Below are 16,442 nucleotides of genomic sequence, written 5' to 3'. Positions count from 1 at the left end.
CCTGGGTTTCCTGCATTGCAGGCAGATTCTTTACCCTCTGAGTCACCAAGAAAGCCAAGGTAAGTACCCCCAAAAAAGTATGGTGGACAAGAACTCCATTCTTTTCCTGACTATAGACTGTATCCATTTGTGAAACTCATGAGATCCATAAGAATTTGGTATAAACCTTGAATAATCACGTCTTGCTGAAAACACAAAGAGGCTGAAAAGTGAGTTCAGCTAAATGCTCTGGTCACTGTGGTGGTCATGGTGAAGAGAAGTTCTATCTGGATGCCACCAGCTGAGTGTCTCATGCCATGTAGCCTAAAAATGCAGATTTTCTACTTTTCTCAGAAGCCTTATATGTCTCATCCCACATTAGGATTTTAATCTGTAGCTATCTTTTCAGGAGGAGGTTGGATATAATCTCAAATCAAATAAATTCAGAGTTTTAATGTGACTGCTTTGTCACCTTGCTTCCTAATATTTTTCTGTATTCTGTTCCTCTTCCACTCTTTAATGTAGATTTTTAATCTAGATCTGTCCCTTCAGTGATCACCCTTAAAAGGAGTCCTGATATACATAAGTGTGTCTTAATTTTCTTTTAAATTCAAACTGATGCTCAGCTTTCCCAGCTCCCATAGTCCCTCAAGTTGATGTTCCCTCCCCCTTCTCCCCCGCAGTTATCTCCATCTCCCCATCTGATGTAAACCTGAGGTCAAAACATTTTGCTGGTTTTTCCATTTGGCAGTCATCATACACTCCCCACTGCTTTATTAAGCACCTCTACGGCCTCAAGAAACTCTCTTTATTCATCTGCAATAAGCCCATTATTTAAAGACACTGAAGAAAGAATAGTTTATAGACACTACCAATTAGAATAATGTCTGGTTTGAGAATTATGAGTCCCATCACTTAATGCCTTTGGCTTGATTTGGCTCTTTCTTCATGAACTTAGCTTGCCCCTGACCCAGCATGAGTAACTGGATAGTAATATGAAGACAGCTTTTGGAAAATTCCACCTGTTTAAGATCAACTCGATTTGAAATGAACAAATATTTTCAGACATGGAGCTGGGGGATCAGTGAGGTGGTATGAGACACAAGTGATTGCCCCTTCAGCTGTGTAATAAAAGCAGGAAGGTGAACATCTGCGTTTAACTTCACTGAGCTAGCTGCTAATGTTTCTTAAAAATTCTTTCTCTAGAACTCTGCTTCCTAATCTGGGCTTCTCCAGTGGCTCAGCTGGTAAAGAACCCATCTGCCAAGGCAGAAGATGCAAGAGACACAGGTTTAATCCCTGGGTCAGGAAGATACCCCCTAGAGGAGGAAATAGCAACCAACTCCAGTATTCTTGTCTGGGAAATCCCATGGACAGAAAAGGGCTACTGTCCCTCGGGTTACAAAGAATTCGACACAGCTGAGCAAATGCATGTGCAGGTGCACACACACACACACACAAATGTATGTACACACTCACACACTGCTTCACACACAATCTAAAAACTCGGCCACATATCGCTCACTATTCCACATACCACTCTAAAGAAATATCTTTTCTTTAGAGAAGAAGCTGCTTCTATTGGTCTGGGAAACCTCACAAAACTAATCATTAGCATTCTCCTACATGCTGGTGGAATTGTAAATGAATACCATTTGGAAAGCAGTTTGACCAGCTTTCAAGTCCTCATGCCCTTTGACCCAGAGTTTGAGTACTTCTTGGAGATGAATCTGAAAGAATGATCAGAAGTACAGGTAAAGATGTATCTCCAAAGATATTCACAGCAGGCTTACTTATAATAGGGGAAGGGGAAGGGGAAGGAAATGTATAACAATATGTCAAAAAGAAATGATCCCTAAGCAAAATAATCTACATCCATTAAATCAAAGACTGTCAAGAAATTTTTAATGGGACAAGGAAATGCTTACGAGGCAATGCTAAGAAAAAAAGAACAAAAAATTTGAACCTAAAACATTTTCAAACATCTATATCAAAAGGAGGAATGAAATATTTTAAAATGTTGAATGTTAGATCCGACCACAGTTACTAACTAGGCTATGGATTATGTATGACTTTTTTTTTCTTCTTTAAACTTTCCAGTGTTTTCAATAATTTTGAAAATGTTTGATAATTTTGAAAATGACTGTGTGTAATTTTGTCAATTCAAATAAAACAAAAAATAAGTCACTTTAAATTACAAAGTTGATAGTATTACCAAAGCTGTGTCTCTTCAGATAGAGCCCAGAGGAGTTTGCAAAGTTTCCTTAAGGGGACAGAAGAAGAGGGTGTGGGATACAGGCAAGGAAGAGAGAACAAAAAGAAAGAAGGGAAAAACCCTTAACTGCACTTGCCCCATGGAAGGGATCAAGCCAGCTATTTATGCATCCTTCAGAACTGCTGTCTGAATCACTTGCCTTCAACTGGAAAAGATACACTTTTCTTAAGGAAAAGGTATCAAAAGACCCTAATGCTGGGAAAGGTTGAAGACAGGAAAAGAAGGGGATGACAGAGGATGAGATGGTTGAATGGCATCACCAACTCAATGGACATGAGTTTGAGCAAGCTCTGGGAGATGGTGAAGGACAGGGAAGCCTGGCGTGCTGCAGTCCGTGCGATCACAAAAAGTCAGACATGACTGAGTGATTGAACATTAAGGTGTCATTAGGTTCACAACTTAACTTTTAGGAGTAAAACTATTTTAAATGTTTCCTAGAAAGTGTCATCCTAAAAAAAAACAAAAAACAAAAAACAAAACAAAAAAACTGCCTGGTCGGCCTCTAGGGACAAGGTTATTAATACTACTGCATTATCTTTTTAAAATTTAAATGATGGTAAGGACACAGCAGTGACATAGAGGCAAAATTCAGTTTAACAACATTTTGCTAAGATCATTATTGATTCATTTTATAATAGTATTACCAGAGCAGTATCAAAAACAGTCTAATTTGACTCCCTAATTTTATAGGTATGAAACTGATGTCCACAGACAAAAGAAAAATTTTACATTTGACTTGGCAATAAAAATTCCAGCTTTCCCACCAACAGTGTAGGAAGGTTCCCTTTTCTCCACACCCTCTCCAGCATTTATTGCTTGCAGATTTTTGGATCGCAGCCATTCTGACTGGTGTGAAGTGGTACCTCATTGTGGTTTTGATTTGCATTTCTCTAATAATGAGTGATGTTGAGCATCTTTTCATGTGTTTGTTAGCCATCCGTATGTCTTCTTTGGAGAAATGTCTATTTAGTTCTTTGGCCCATTTTTTGATTGGGTCGTTTATTTTTCTGGAATTGAGCTGCAGAAGTTGCTTGTATATTTTTGAGATTAGTTGTTTGTCAGTTGCTTTGTTTGCTATTATTTTCTCCCATTCAGAAGGCTGTCTTTTCACCTTGCTTATAGTTTCCTTTGTTGTGCAGAAGCTTTTAATTTTGATTAGATCCCATTTGTTTATTTTTGCTTTTATTTCCAGAATTCTGGGAGGTGGATCATAGAGGATCCTGCTGTGATTTATGTCGGAGAGTGTTTTGCCTATGTTCTCCTCTAGGAGTTTTATAGTTTCTGATCTTACATTTAGATCTTTAATCCATTTTGAGTTTATTTTTGTGTGCGGTGTTAGAAAGTGATCTAGTTTCATTCTTTTACAAGTGGTTGACCAGTTTTCCCAGCACCACTTGTTAAAGAGATTGTCTTTACTCCATTGTATATTCTTGCCTCCTTTGTCAAAGATAAGGTGTCCATATGTGTGTGGATTGATCTCTGGGCTTTCTATTTTGTTCCATTGATCTATATGTCTGTCTTTGTGCCAGTACCATACTGTCTTGATGACTGTGGCTTTGTAGTAGAGCCTGAAGTCAGGCAAGTTGATTCCTCCAGTTCCATTCTTCTTTCTCAAGATTGCTTTGGCTATTCGAGGTTTTTTGTATTTCCATACAAATCTTGAAATTATTTGTTCTAGTTCTGTGAAAAATGTGGCTGGTAGCTTGATAGGGATTGCATTGAATTTGTAAATTGCTTTGGGTAGTATACTCATTTTCACTATATTGACTCTTCCGATCCATGAACATGGTATATTTCTCCATCTATTAGTGTCCTCTTTGATTTCTTTCATCAGTGTTTTATAGTTTTCTATATATAGGTCTTTAGTTTCTTTAGGTAGATATATTCCTAAGTATTTTATTCTTTTCGTTGCAATGGTGAATGGAGTTGTTTCCTTAATTTCTTTTTCTACTTTCTCATTATTCGTGTATAGGAATGCAAGGGATTTCTGTGTGTTGATTTTAAATCCTGCAACTTTACTATATTCATTGATTAGCTCTAGTAATTTTCTGGTGGAGTCTTTAGGGTTTTCCATGTAGAGGATCATGTCATCTGCAAACAATGAGAGTTTTACTTCTTCTTTTCCAATTTGGATTCCTTTGATTTCTTTTTCTGCTCTGTTTGCTGTGGCCAAAACTTCCAGAACTATGTTGAATAGTAGCGGTGAAAGTGGACACCCTTGTCTTGTTCCTGGAGAGGGTGTGGAGAAAAGGGAACCCTCCTACACTGTTGGTGGGAATGCAAACTAGTACAGCCACTATGGAGAACAGTCTGGAGATTCCTTAAAAAATTGCAAATAGAACTACCTTATGGCTCAGCAATCCCACTGCTGGGCATACACACTGAGGAAACCAGAATTGAAAGAGACACATGTACCCCAATGTTCATCGCAGCACTGTTTATAATAGCCAGGACATGGAAACAACCTAGATGTCCATCAGCAGATGAATGGATAAGAAAGCGGTGGTACATATACACAATGGAGTATTACTCAGCCGTTAAAAAGAATTCATTTGAATCAGTTCTAATGAGATGGATGAAACTGGAGCCAATTATACAGAGTGAAGTAAGCCAGAAAGAAAAACACCAATACAGTATACTAACACATATATATGGAATTTAGGAAGATGGCAATGACGACCCTGTATGCAAGACAGGAAAAAAGACACAGATGCGTATAATGGACTTTTGGACTCAGAGGGAGAGGGAGAGGGTGAGATGATTTGGTAGAATGGGAATTCTAACATGTATACTGTCATGTAAGAATTGAATCGCCAGTCCATGTCTGACGTAGGGTGCAGCATGCTTGGGGCTGGTCCATGGGGATGACCCAGAGAGATGTTGTGGGGAGGGAGGTGGGAGGGGGGTTCATGTTTGGGAACACATGTAAGAATTAAAGATTTTAAAATTAAAAAAATTAAAAAATTGAAAAAAAAAATTCCAGCTTTGTCTACAAGTTCAAAATATCTTTCCATAATATCATGCTACTCTACCATTTTGCCATCTACTGAAAAAATCTAGAGGAATGATTCTACCACATAGGAAGATTAAGTTAACCACTTTAAACTGTAAATTATCTGATTTCTTCTTCAATTCAATCATATTGTCACTAACTGCAAAGGACTGAATTGTGTCCCCCACCCTTCCATTTATATATTGAAGCCCTAACTCCCAACATAATTGAATTTGGAGGTGAGGCCTTTGAGAGGTAATTGGGTTTAGATGAAATCATGAGGGTGGGGTCCTCATAATAGGATTAGATCACTTAGAAGAAGAAACTGTTCTCTCTCTCTCTTCCATATAGGGATGCAACAAGAATAAAGCCATCACAAACCAGGAAGAAGATTCTCACCAGGGTCTGACCAGGCTGACACCCAGATCTCAGACTTCTCAGCTTCCAGAATTGCAAGAGAGCAGTGTCTGTTGTTTAAGCCAGTGTTGTTGGTTAGTCACTAAGTTGTGTCTAACTCTTTGTGACGCCATGGAATGTAGCCTACCAAGCTCCTTTGTCCATAGGATTTTCCAGGCAAGAATACTGCAGTGGGCTGCCATTTCCTTCTCCAGGGGACCTTTCTGACCCAAGGATTGAACCCATGTCTACTGCACTGATAGGCAGATTCTTCACTGCTGAGCCACCATTAAAGCCGCTTAGTCCATGGTATTTTGTTATAGCAGACCAAACTGACTAATATATTGATGTAGCCAGATTTTTGACATGTAGAGGCCCTTGGCTAATTCTCTTTTCCTGCCTTTCTTTATTTGCATACAAATCTATTATTAGAAAATAACATTCCTATGTGCCAGAGTTTAATAAAGCATAATTACCCGATGCAAAGTTTGCTTCTATACATTCAAAGCAGTTCAGTTGTTTGAAATGAACATATTTTTAAATATGACACCTGCTGATGGTCACTGGTAATCACAATATGAGGTAAAAACTAATACGTACAGAGTCTATTATAAATGCTTTCTATGGATTATCTCATTTTGATAAGTTGATAGCCCTATTAGATATATATTGTCATAGAAAAAAGGTAAATTTAATTAGTTAACTAAAGTTAACTAATCACACAGGTGGATTTGGGATCTGAATCTAGTTAAGCTTGATTCCATTGTCCAAGTGCTTGATAGCTCTGCTATATTGTCTTTCAATGAAAAGAATGTTCCATTTGTCTTTAATATTGATCAAATAATTGTTTCAAGGCCTTGTAGAAAGAATGCTTGAACATATGAACTGAGGAACTCAGGAAGGACCCTTGTAAGTAAGGACACTTCTAGCCTTGACCAAAACACAAACAAACAGACATCATCAGTGAGACTTTTAGACTTAGAGAGAGAACCTGGTATAAAAAAAGAAAAAGAAACAGGACAGGGAAAATAGAGTTTTCAGTGGTTGGTATATACAGACAGTGGGTAGTTCATAATGACCACATCTACCATTCATATGTGATCCCTTCCTGAATCACAGCCTTGTAGTGGCAAAGGGGCTTGTATAACTCAGTGAAGCTCTGAGCCATGCTGGAGTTGGACCAGAAAGAAGGCTGCATGCCAAAAAATTGATGCTTTTGAATTGTGGTGCTGGAGAAGACTCTTGAGAGTCTCTTGGACAGCAAAGAAATCAAACCAATCAATCCTAAAGGAAAGCAATCCTAAATATTCATTAGAAGGACTGATGCTGAAGCTCCAATACTTTGGCCACCTGATGCGAAGAGCTGACTCACTGGAAAAGAATCTGATGCTGGGAAAGATTGAAGGCAGGAGGAAAAGAGGGTAACAGAAGATCAGATGATTTTACAGCATCACTGACTCAATGGACATGTGTTTGAGTAAACTCTGGGGGACAGTGGAGGACAGGGAAGCCTGGTGAGCTGCAATCCATGAAATCACAAAGAGTCAGACATGACTTAGCAACTAAGCAACAATAATTGCACTAGAAAGTTCTATTTGCTTTCCTAAATCCATTTCCCAGTTGGGAAAGCACCAGTTCCTTCCTAACCTATGCCGTGTATCTTAATTTTTTCAGTTACATGAGCTAACACATCCACTTTAGTGTTTAAGCATGCCTGGGTTGAGTTTTCTGTTTCTGAGTCAAACTTTCTACCTAGTATAGCTGACTTAGATCACAGCTCTAGCACCAGGTTTTATATATGTTCCATAGTCAGTGCCCAATAGATAACTTTCATAGATGACTGATTCAGTTACTATTCCATGATTTAAGTCATTTATATCTCAGTTGGTCTCAAGGATTTTGACTGCAGTATTAATTTCCTGTATTGCTATCACAAATTATCACAAACTTGGTGATTTAAAGCAACATACATTTATTCTCTTACAGTCTAGAGGCCAGAAGTCTGAAATCAGTTTCCCTGGGCTAAAGTCAAGGTGTCAGCAGAATTGATTCCTTCTGGAGGCTCTTTGGAATGATCTGTTTCCTTGCCTTTTCTAGCTCCTGGAAGCTGCCTGCATTCCTTGATTTATGATCCCTGTAAACTCTTGCTCCTTTTGTCACATTTCCTACTTCTTCTCTAGTCAAATATCCCCTGATTCTCTCTTATGAGGATGTCTGTGATTACATTTAGGGCTCACCTGGATAATCCAGGGAACTTCCCTGATGGCCCAGTGGTAAAGAATCTGTCTGCTAATGTAGGAGACGGGGATTCAATCCCTGAGTTGGGAAGATCCCCCGGAGAAGGACATGGCAACTCACTCCAGTATTCTTGCTGGGGAAATCCCATGGACAGAGGAGCCTGGAAGGCTACAGTCCATGGGGTTGCACAACTTAGCGACTGAGCACATGCACTCAGGAAAGCAGATAATCCAGAATAATCATCCCTTCTCAAGACCCTTGCCCTGATGACATCTGCAAAACTCTCATATCCAAATAAGATAGTATTCAGGGGTTCCAAGGATTAGGACTTGGATATCTCTGGGGGTCATTGTTTAACCTCTCATAATTGCCTGACTTTAAATGTGAAAAAATTAGTGAAAATCAGGCATTAAAATTTTTTTATTTGGTTGTTTTTATTCCATACATAAGTGAATTCCCACAGCATTTGACTTTCTCCATTTGACTTATTTCATGCAGCATAATACCTTCAAGTTCTGTCCCTGTTGTCAGAAATGACAGTGTTTCATTATTTTTTATGGTTGAGTAGTATTCCATTCCATATATGCACCAGATCTTCTTTATCTATTAACCCATCAATGGGCCCTTGGGTTTTTTCCATATCTTGGCTATTGTAAATAATGCTGCAGTAGACATGGTCTTTTCACATTCTCTGGATAAACACTCAGAAGTGAAGTAACTGGATCATACTTTTTTGAGGGATCTCCATAGTGGCTGCAACAATGTACTGCCTCACCATCAGTGTCAAAGAATTTCTCTTTGTCCATATCTTCTCCAATCTTTTTCTCTTATATTTTTGACAACAGTTATTCTAACAAGTGTGAGGTGATAGCTCATTGTAGTTTTGATTTGCATTTCCCTAATAATTAGTGATGAAAGTGAAAGAGGAGAGTGAAAAAGTTGGCTTAAAGCTCAGCATTCAGAAAATGAAGATCATGGCATCTGGTCCCATCACTTCATGGGAAATAGTTGGGGAAACAGTGGAAATAGTGTCAGACTTTATTTTTGGGGGGCTCCAAAATCACTGCAGATGGTGATTGCAGCCAAGAAATTAAAAGACGCTTACTCCTTGGAAGAAAAGTTATGACCAACCTAGATAGCATATTGAAAAGCAGAGATATTACTTTGCCAACAAAGGTCCATCTAGTCAAGGCTATGGTTTTTCCAGTGGTCATGTATGGATGTGAGAGTAGGACTGTGAAGAAAGCTGAGTGCTGAAGAATTGATGCTTTTGAACTGTGGGGTTGGAGAAGACTCTTGAGAGCCCTTTGGACTGCAAGGAGATCCAACCAGTCCATTCTAAAGGAGATCAGCCCTGGGTTTTCTTTGGAAGGAATGATGCTAAAGCTGAAACTCCAGTACTTTCACCACCTCATGCGAAGAGTTGACTCATTGGAAAAGACTCTGATGCTGGGAGGGATTGGGGGCAGGCGGAAAAGGGGACAAAAGAGAATGAGATGGCTGGATGGCATCACGGACTCGATGGACGTGAGTCTGAGTGAACTTCGGGAGATGGTGATGGACAGGGATGTGCCGAGGTCCTGCCCTGGTGGATCCAGGGTGATTCGAAGGGGAGATAGATAGGAGAGGAAAAAACTTATTTATTTATAAATATAAGATTAGATTAGGAAAAAAATAGCGTAGTAGGAAAATGAGTGGAGAAAAGAGGCTGAATAACTTGGTTTACGTGGAAAACCAATAAAGTTCCAGACAAGGAACTTGCACCGTCTACATTGGGCCACAGGCACCCACTTGAATAGCAGAGGGTGCCCCGCCTTGGGCTCCCTCTCCAGTGGGTCTCAGAAGCCCGGACAAGTAAGTAGACTCGGTGAGCCTCTGCGTTCCAAGGGATCAGCCTGAAAAGGAAAGGGAGGGAGAGGGAGCAAGAGAAAGAATCGACTTGGGGGAGGCCAGGCTTGTGCAAAAACCCCTCCAACTTTATTATTCAAAAGGTGTTTATATACCCTAAATTTTACATAATGGAAGATACAGAGTCATGCAGGGGAAGCAGTCCTGACCCTTTCAGTATATCTTTTTGTATACAAAAGGTCTCAGGTGATTTACATTGTCTTCTGGCCAAGAGGCTTGTTAATACTTTTTGGCTCTCTTTCTTAATAAATGTTAATCTCATTTCCCCTGAAGTGTTTTTCTTTAATCTGCATCTCCTTAAAGCACTAAAGTTACAGCTCTATAAAACAAAGGCTCAGTGGGTTATAACAAAGAAGGTACTTAACTCAAAGATCTAATGTTGCTACTTGTTTTTTCTATATACCAACTATATCAACAAATAAAAGATATGAAAATTTGGCAGCAAGTATTGGCTCAAGAATGAAACACTTAATCAGTTTTATTCTAATGATCTTGACACCTCGGAAGCCCCTGTATTCCTAGGATGTTTTAAGCTTCTTGTGCCTCTCGAGGTTGGGAGACTGTAAACAATTCACAAGCTGTAAAAAGTCTGGGGGAACCTGTTAGGCAAGTTAGAGAGTTATCAGATGCAGTTTGAACTGAAACATCCCTTTCAAATGCAGAAGACTAAAGCCCTGAGTCAACTTTTTCCAGAGTGTGTCAGAAGAGTGGAAAAGCACAGTACAGTAAGGCAGGCATATTCTTATTTTGGGGGTACATGCTCAGGAAATACCAAGGGGAAACCCTGAGGCCTGATTCGCCTTGCCCATCAGGCCTCTGCTGCATGACCTTGTCACAGGTGGGATTCCTTGCGCTGGCTCCCACATCGAGGCCTGGTGTGCTGTGATTCATGGGGTCGCAAAAAGTCGGACACGACTGAGCGACTGAACTGAACTGAATAATTAGTGATGCTGAACATCTTTTCATGTGCCTGTTAGACATCTGTATGTCTTTAGAAAGATGTCTCTTCAGATCTTCTGCCTATTTTCAAATTGTTGTTGTTGTTGAGATATATGAATTCCACATATATTTTGGATATTAACCCCTTGTTGAGCAAATGGAAATCAGGCACATTTAAGATCTTAAATATATCTGAAAATCTCCAATACCTTCATTTTGAAGATGTAGAGACAAAGACCTGATGAGGTGACTTATTCAAGGTCACATAGCCATAACTAGAAATAAGGCCTTTTGAGTCCAAGATATGGACCCCTGATAGTCTGCCATGTTCCTGTTGCAATTTAAAGTATAATCCATAATCCAAATTACCATGAATTTTTATTTTTGTACATATAAGAAAGTTACAAAATTTTGCCAAACTTAGCCAAATAAACTTTAAATCAAAAAATAGTAAAATCATTTTTAACCTCTCTGGAAGTCTGTACCAAATTAGCTTCTGGATGGCTTTGTGTTTTTATACTGATAGTTTCTCCTGTAATTTTGTACATTTTCTAGCTTTTACCAATTTAGTCAATAATTGCTTAAGAATGCCATTACACAATATATTGAAAAAGGCCAAAGTAATTTCATCATCCTATATTTGTCCCATTTCATTTATCTCATCTTGAATGTGCAGTGAGCATAATGATGTCCGCTACTCAGCAAATCTGTTTTCAATGGACTGAACCACTCTGGATCTTTCAGTTACTTCAAAGTACATTATAGTTTCAAATACACTGATCTACCATTGCACTAAATGCCTGGTAAACAGGACTGGATTTTCTCCATAGTTACAGCATTAGACATAATTTTATACAAATGTATATTTGTAGTAAATCATTTGTGCCATATTTTGGCTTGAGTCAGCATTGAGATATGTGAAGGGTGATGTTTGGGTCTCAAAAATGAGTAAGCTGTGTCCTCAATTATGTCCTCAATTTGTTACCTGCCTTTTTAAGCTAGCATCATTATAGACTCACTCCTTGTAGTCACTGTCTAGTCAAAATGCATAGTCCATTGAATTACTTGAAAACAAGCTAATGTTAGTTAGGCAAATATTATTGCTCTGACAAATGTAATTTTTTTGTTATATGGAACAATTTCCAAAAGTATCCCATGAGAAAGAAAGCTTTTCACATCCTGATTACTCATCCCTATAAAACAACCCACTAGATTTTCATGATAAAAACAGATTCACTTCTTTTTTTTTTCCCCATACATGCAGAGGCAGCAAAAATAGTAGTAAAAATGTGTAACTTATTAAAATCCAAGAATCTACTATGGACCAGGCTCAGAATTGGGAAAAGAAATGCAAAAAAGCAAAATGGCTGTCTGAGGAGGCCTTACAAATAGCTGTGAAAAGAAGAGAGGCGAAAAACAAAGGAGCAAAGGAAAGATATAAGTATCCGAATGCAGAGTTCCAAAGAATAGCAAGAAGAGATAAGAAAGCTTTCTTCAGCGATCAATGCAAAGAAATAGAGGACAAGAACAGAATGGGAAAGACTAGAGACCTCTTCAAAAAAATTAGAGATACCAAGGGAACATTTCATGCAAAGATGGGCTCATGCAGAAATGGTATGGACCTAACAGAAGCAGAAGATATTAAGAAGAGGTGGCAAGAATACACAGAAGAACTGTACAAAAAAGATCTTCATGACCCAGATAATCACGATGGTGTGATCACTCATCTAGAGCCAGACATCCTGGAATGTAAAGTCAAGTGGGCCTTAGAAAGCATCACTACAAACAAAGCTAATGGAAGTGATGGAATTCCAGTTGAGCTATTTCAAATCCTGAAAGATGCTGCTGTGAAAGTGCTGCAGTCAATATGCCAGCAAATTTGGAAAACTCAGCAGCGGCCACAGGACTGGCAAAGGTCAGTTTTCATTCCAATCCCAAAGAAAGGCAATGCCAAAGAATGTTCAAACTACGGCACAATTGCACTCATCTCACATGCTAGTAAAGTAATGCTCAAAATTCTCCAAGCCAGGCTTCAGCAACATGTGAACCGTGAACGCCCTGATGTTCAAGCTGGTTTTAGAAAAGACAGAGGAACCAGGGATCAAGTTGCCAACATCCACTGGATCATGGGAAAAGCAAGAGAGTTCCAGAAAATCATCTATTTCTGCTTTGTTGACTATGCCAAAGCCTTTGACTATGTGGATCACAATAAACTGTGGAAAATTCTGAGAGAGATGGGCATACCAGACCACCTGACCTGCCTCTTGAGAAATCTGTATGCAGGTTAGGAAGCAACAATAAGAGCTGGACATGGAACAACAGACTGGTTTCAAATAGGAAAAGGAGTACGTTAAGGCTGTATATTGTCACCCTGCTTATTTAACTTCTATGCAGAGTACATCATGAGAAACACAGGACTGGAAGAAACACAAGCTGGAATCAAGATTGCCGGGAGCAATATCAATCACTTCAGATATGCAGATGACACCACCCTTATGGCAGAAAGTGAAGAGGAACTAAAAAGCCTCTTGATGAAAGTGAAAGTGGAGAGTGAAAAGATGACTTAAAGCTCAACATTCAGAAAACGAAGATCATGGCATCTGGTCCTATCACTTCATGGGAAATTGATGGGGAACAGTGGAAACAGTGTCAGACTTTATATTTTTGGTCTCCAAAATCACTGCAGATGGCCATTGCAACCATGAAATTAAAAGACACTTACTCCTTGGGAGAAAAGTTATGACCAACCTAGACAGCATATTCAAAAGCAGAGACATTACTTTGCCGACTAAAGTTCCGTCAGTCAAGGCTATGGTTTTTCCAGTGGTCATGTATGGATGTGAGAGTTTAACTGTGAAGAAGGCTTAGCGCTGAAGAATTGATGCTTTTGAACTGTGGGGTTGGAGAAGACTCTTGAGAGTCTCTTAGACTGCAAGGAGATCCAACCAGTCCATTCTGAAGGAGATCAACCCTGGGATTTCTTTGGAAGGAATGATGCTAAAGCTGAAACTCCAGTACTTTGGCCACCTCATGCAAAGTGTTGACTCATTGGAAAAGACTTTGATGCTAGGAGGGATTGGGGTCAGGAGGAGAAGGGGACGACAGAGGATGAGATGGCTGGATGGCATCACTGACTCGATGGACGTGCGTCTAAGTGAACTCTGGGAGTTGGTGATGGACAGGGAGGCCTGGTGTGCTGTGATTCATGGGGTCGCAAAGAGTCGGACACGACTGAGCGATTGAACTGAAGTGAACTGAAATTCATCATTTGAAGGAAGGAAGCTGGTGTGCTACCATTCTTGGGGTCACAAAGAGTGGATGTGACTTAGCAACTGTACAACAACAAATTCATCCTTATATTCAATCTTCATAGTATCCTGGGAGTGTGAATGCCATTATTCCCGCTTTATAGAAGAGAGAATTCAGGCTTTTGAACTTATGGAATTAGCCCAAAGTCACAATGAAAGTGAAAGTGTTAGTCACTCAGTCTTGTCCGACTCTTTGGGACCCCATGGACTGTAACCTCCCAGGCTCCTCTGTCCATGGAATTCTCCAGGCAAGAATACTAGAGTGGGTTGCCATTTGCTTCTCCAGGATATATTCCTGACCCAGGGATTGAACCTGGGTCTCCCTCTTTGTGGGCAGACTCTTAACCGACTGAGACACCAGGGATGAACCCAGCTATCTATTTATACATAATCAACAGTCTCCAAACAAGTGGCTTAAAACAATACCTGTTCGGGGAGGGAAAGATGGCGGAGGAATAGGACGGGAAAACCACTTTCTCCCTCACAAATTCCTCAAAAGAACATTTCAACGCCGAGCAAACTTCACAAAACAACTTCTGTAGGCTGGCAGAGGACATCAGGCAACCAGAAAAGCAGATCATTGTCTTCAAAAACAGGCAAACACCATATACAATCTTTGGATGGTTGTTGATGGCTTTTTTTTTTTTTGATTGTTTGTTTCTTTGTTTGTTTTTTAATAATTCTTTTTCTTTTTTTTTTCTTTCTTTCTTCCTTCTGCTTCTCTCTAATATTGTATCTTTGAAAATCCAACCTCTACTCTAGATTTTTAATCTTTACTCTTAGGTTTTTGTGGTCAATTTTGTACATTTAAAAACCCAAACTTCACTATCCCAGTTTACCTGAGAGCGAGATTACTGGCTTGACCACTCTCTCCTCCTCTGGACTCTCCTTTTTCTCCACCAGGTGGCCTCTGTCTCTTTTCTCCCCCATCTCTCCTCTATCCAACTCTGTGAATCTCTGTGTGTTCCAGACAGTAGAGAACACCTAAGGAACAGGTTACTGGCAGGATTTGTCTCTCTCCTACTCATTCCTCTCTCTGATCCTCCTGGTCACTTCTGTCTACTTCCTCCCTCTCCTCTTCCCCATATAACTCTGTAAATACCTCTGAGCGGTCCAGGCTATAGAGCGCGCATAAGGAAGTGACTACTGGCTAGCTTGCTCTCTTCTCTTTTGATCTCACCGCATCTCATTCCAGTTACCTCTAACTACCCCCTCCATCTTCTCTTCTCCTTATAACTCAGTGAACCTCTCTGAGTGTCCCTCAATGTGGAGAAACTTTTCATCTTTAACCTAGATGTTTTATCATCGGTGCTGTATAGATGGAGAAGCCTAGAGGCTACTGTAAAAATAAAACTGAAAACCAGAAGCAGGAAGCTTAAATCCAAAGCCTGAAAACACTAGAGAACTCTTGAATTCAGGGAACATTAAGCAATAGGAGCCCATCTAATGCCTTCATACCTACACCGAAACCAAGTTCCACCCAAGGGCCAACAAATTCCAAAACAAGACATACCATGCAAATTCTCCAGCAACACAGGAACACTCCCCTGAGCTTCAATATACAGGCAGCTCAAAATTATCCCAAAACCTTTGATGTCTCGTAACCCATTACGGGTCACTCCATTGCACTCCAGAGAGAAGAAACCCAGCTCCACCCACCAAAACTCCAACACAAGCCTCCCTAACCAGGAAACCTTGACAAGCCACTGATAGAACCCCACCCAAAGTGAGGAAGCTCCATAATAAAGAGAACTCCACAAATTCCCAGAATATAAAAAGGCCACCCCAAACGCAGCAATATAACCAAGATGAAGAGACAGAGGAATACACAGCAGGTAAAGGAACAGGAGAGTTGCCCACCAAACCAAACAAAAGTGGAAGAAGTAGGGAATCTACCGGAGAAGGAATTCCGAATATTGATAGTGAAAATGATCCAAAATCTTGAAATCAAAATGGAATCACAGATAAATAGCCTAGAGGCAAGGATTGAGAAGATGCAAGAAAGGTTTAACAAGGACCTAGAAGAAATAAAAAAGAGTCAAAATATAATGAATAATGCAATAAATGAGATCAGAAACACTCTGGAGGCAACAATTAGTAGAATAACGGAGGCAGAAGATAGGATTAGTGAAATAGAAGATAGAATGGTAGAAATAAATGAATCAGAGAGGAAACAAGAACAACGAATTAAAAGAAATGAGGACAATCTCAGAGACCTCCAGGACAATATGAAACGCTCCAACATTCGAATTATAGGAGTCCCAGAAGAAGAAGACAGAAAGAAAGATCATGAGAAAATCCTTGAGGAGATAATAGTTGAAAACTTCCCTAAAATGGGGAAGGAAATAATCACCCAAGTCCAAGAAACACAGAGAGTTCCAAATACGATAAACCCAAGGCGAAACAC

Source organism: Capra hircus, chromosome 26 (genome assembly GCF_001704415.2).
Source record: "Capra hircus breed San Clemente chromosome 26, ASM170441v1, whole genome shotgun sequence".
NCBI lineage: Eukaryota > Metazoa > Chordata > Mammalia > Artiodactyla > Bovidae > Capra > Capra hircus.
This window is presented reverse-complemented; position numbering follows the sequence as displayed.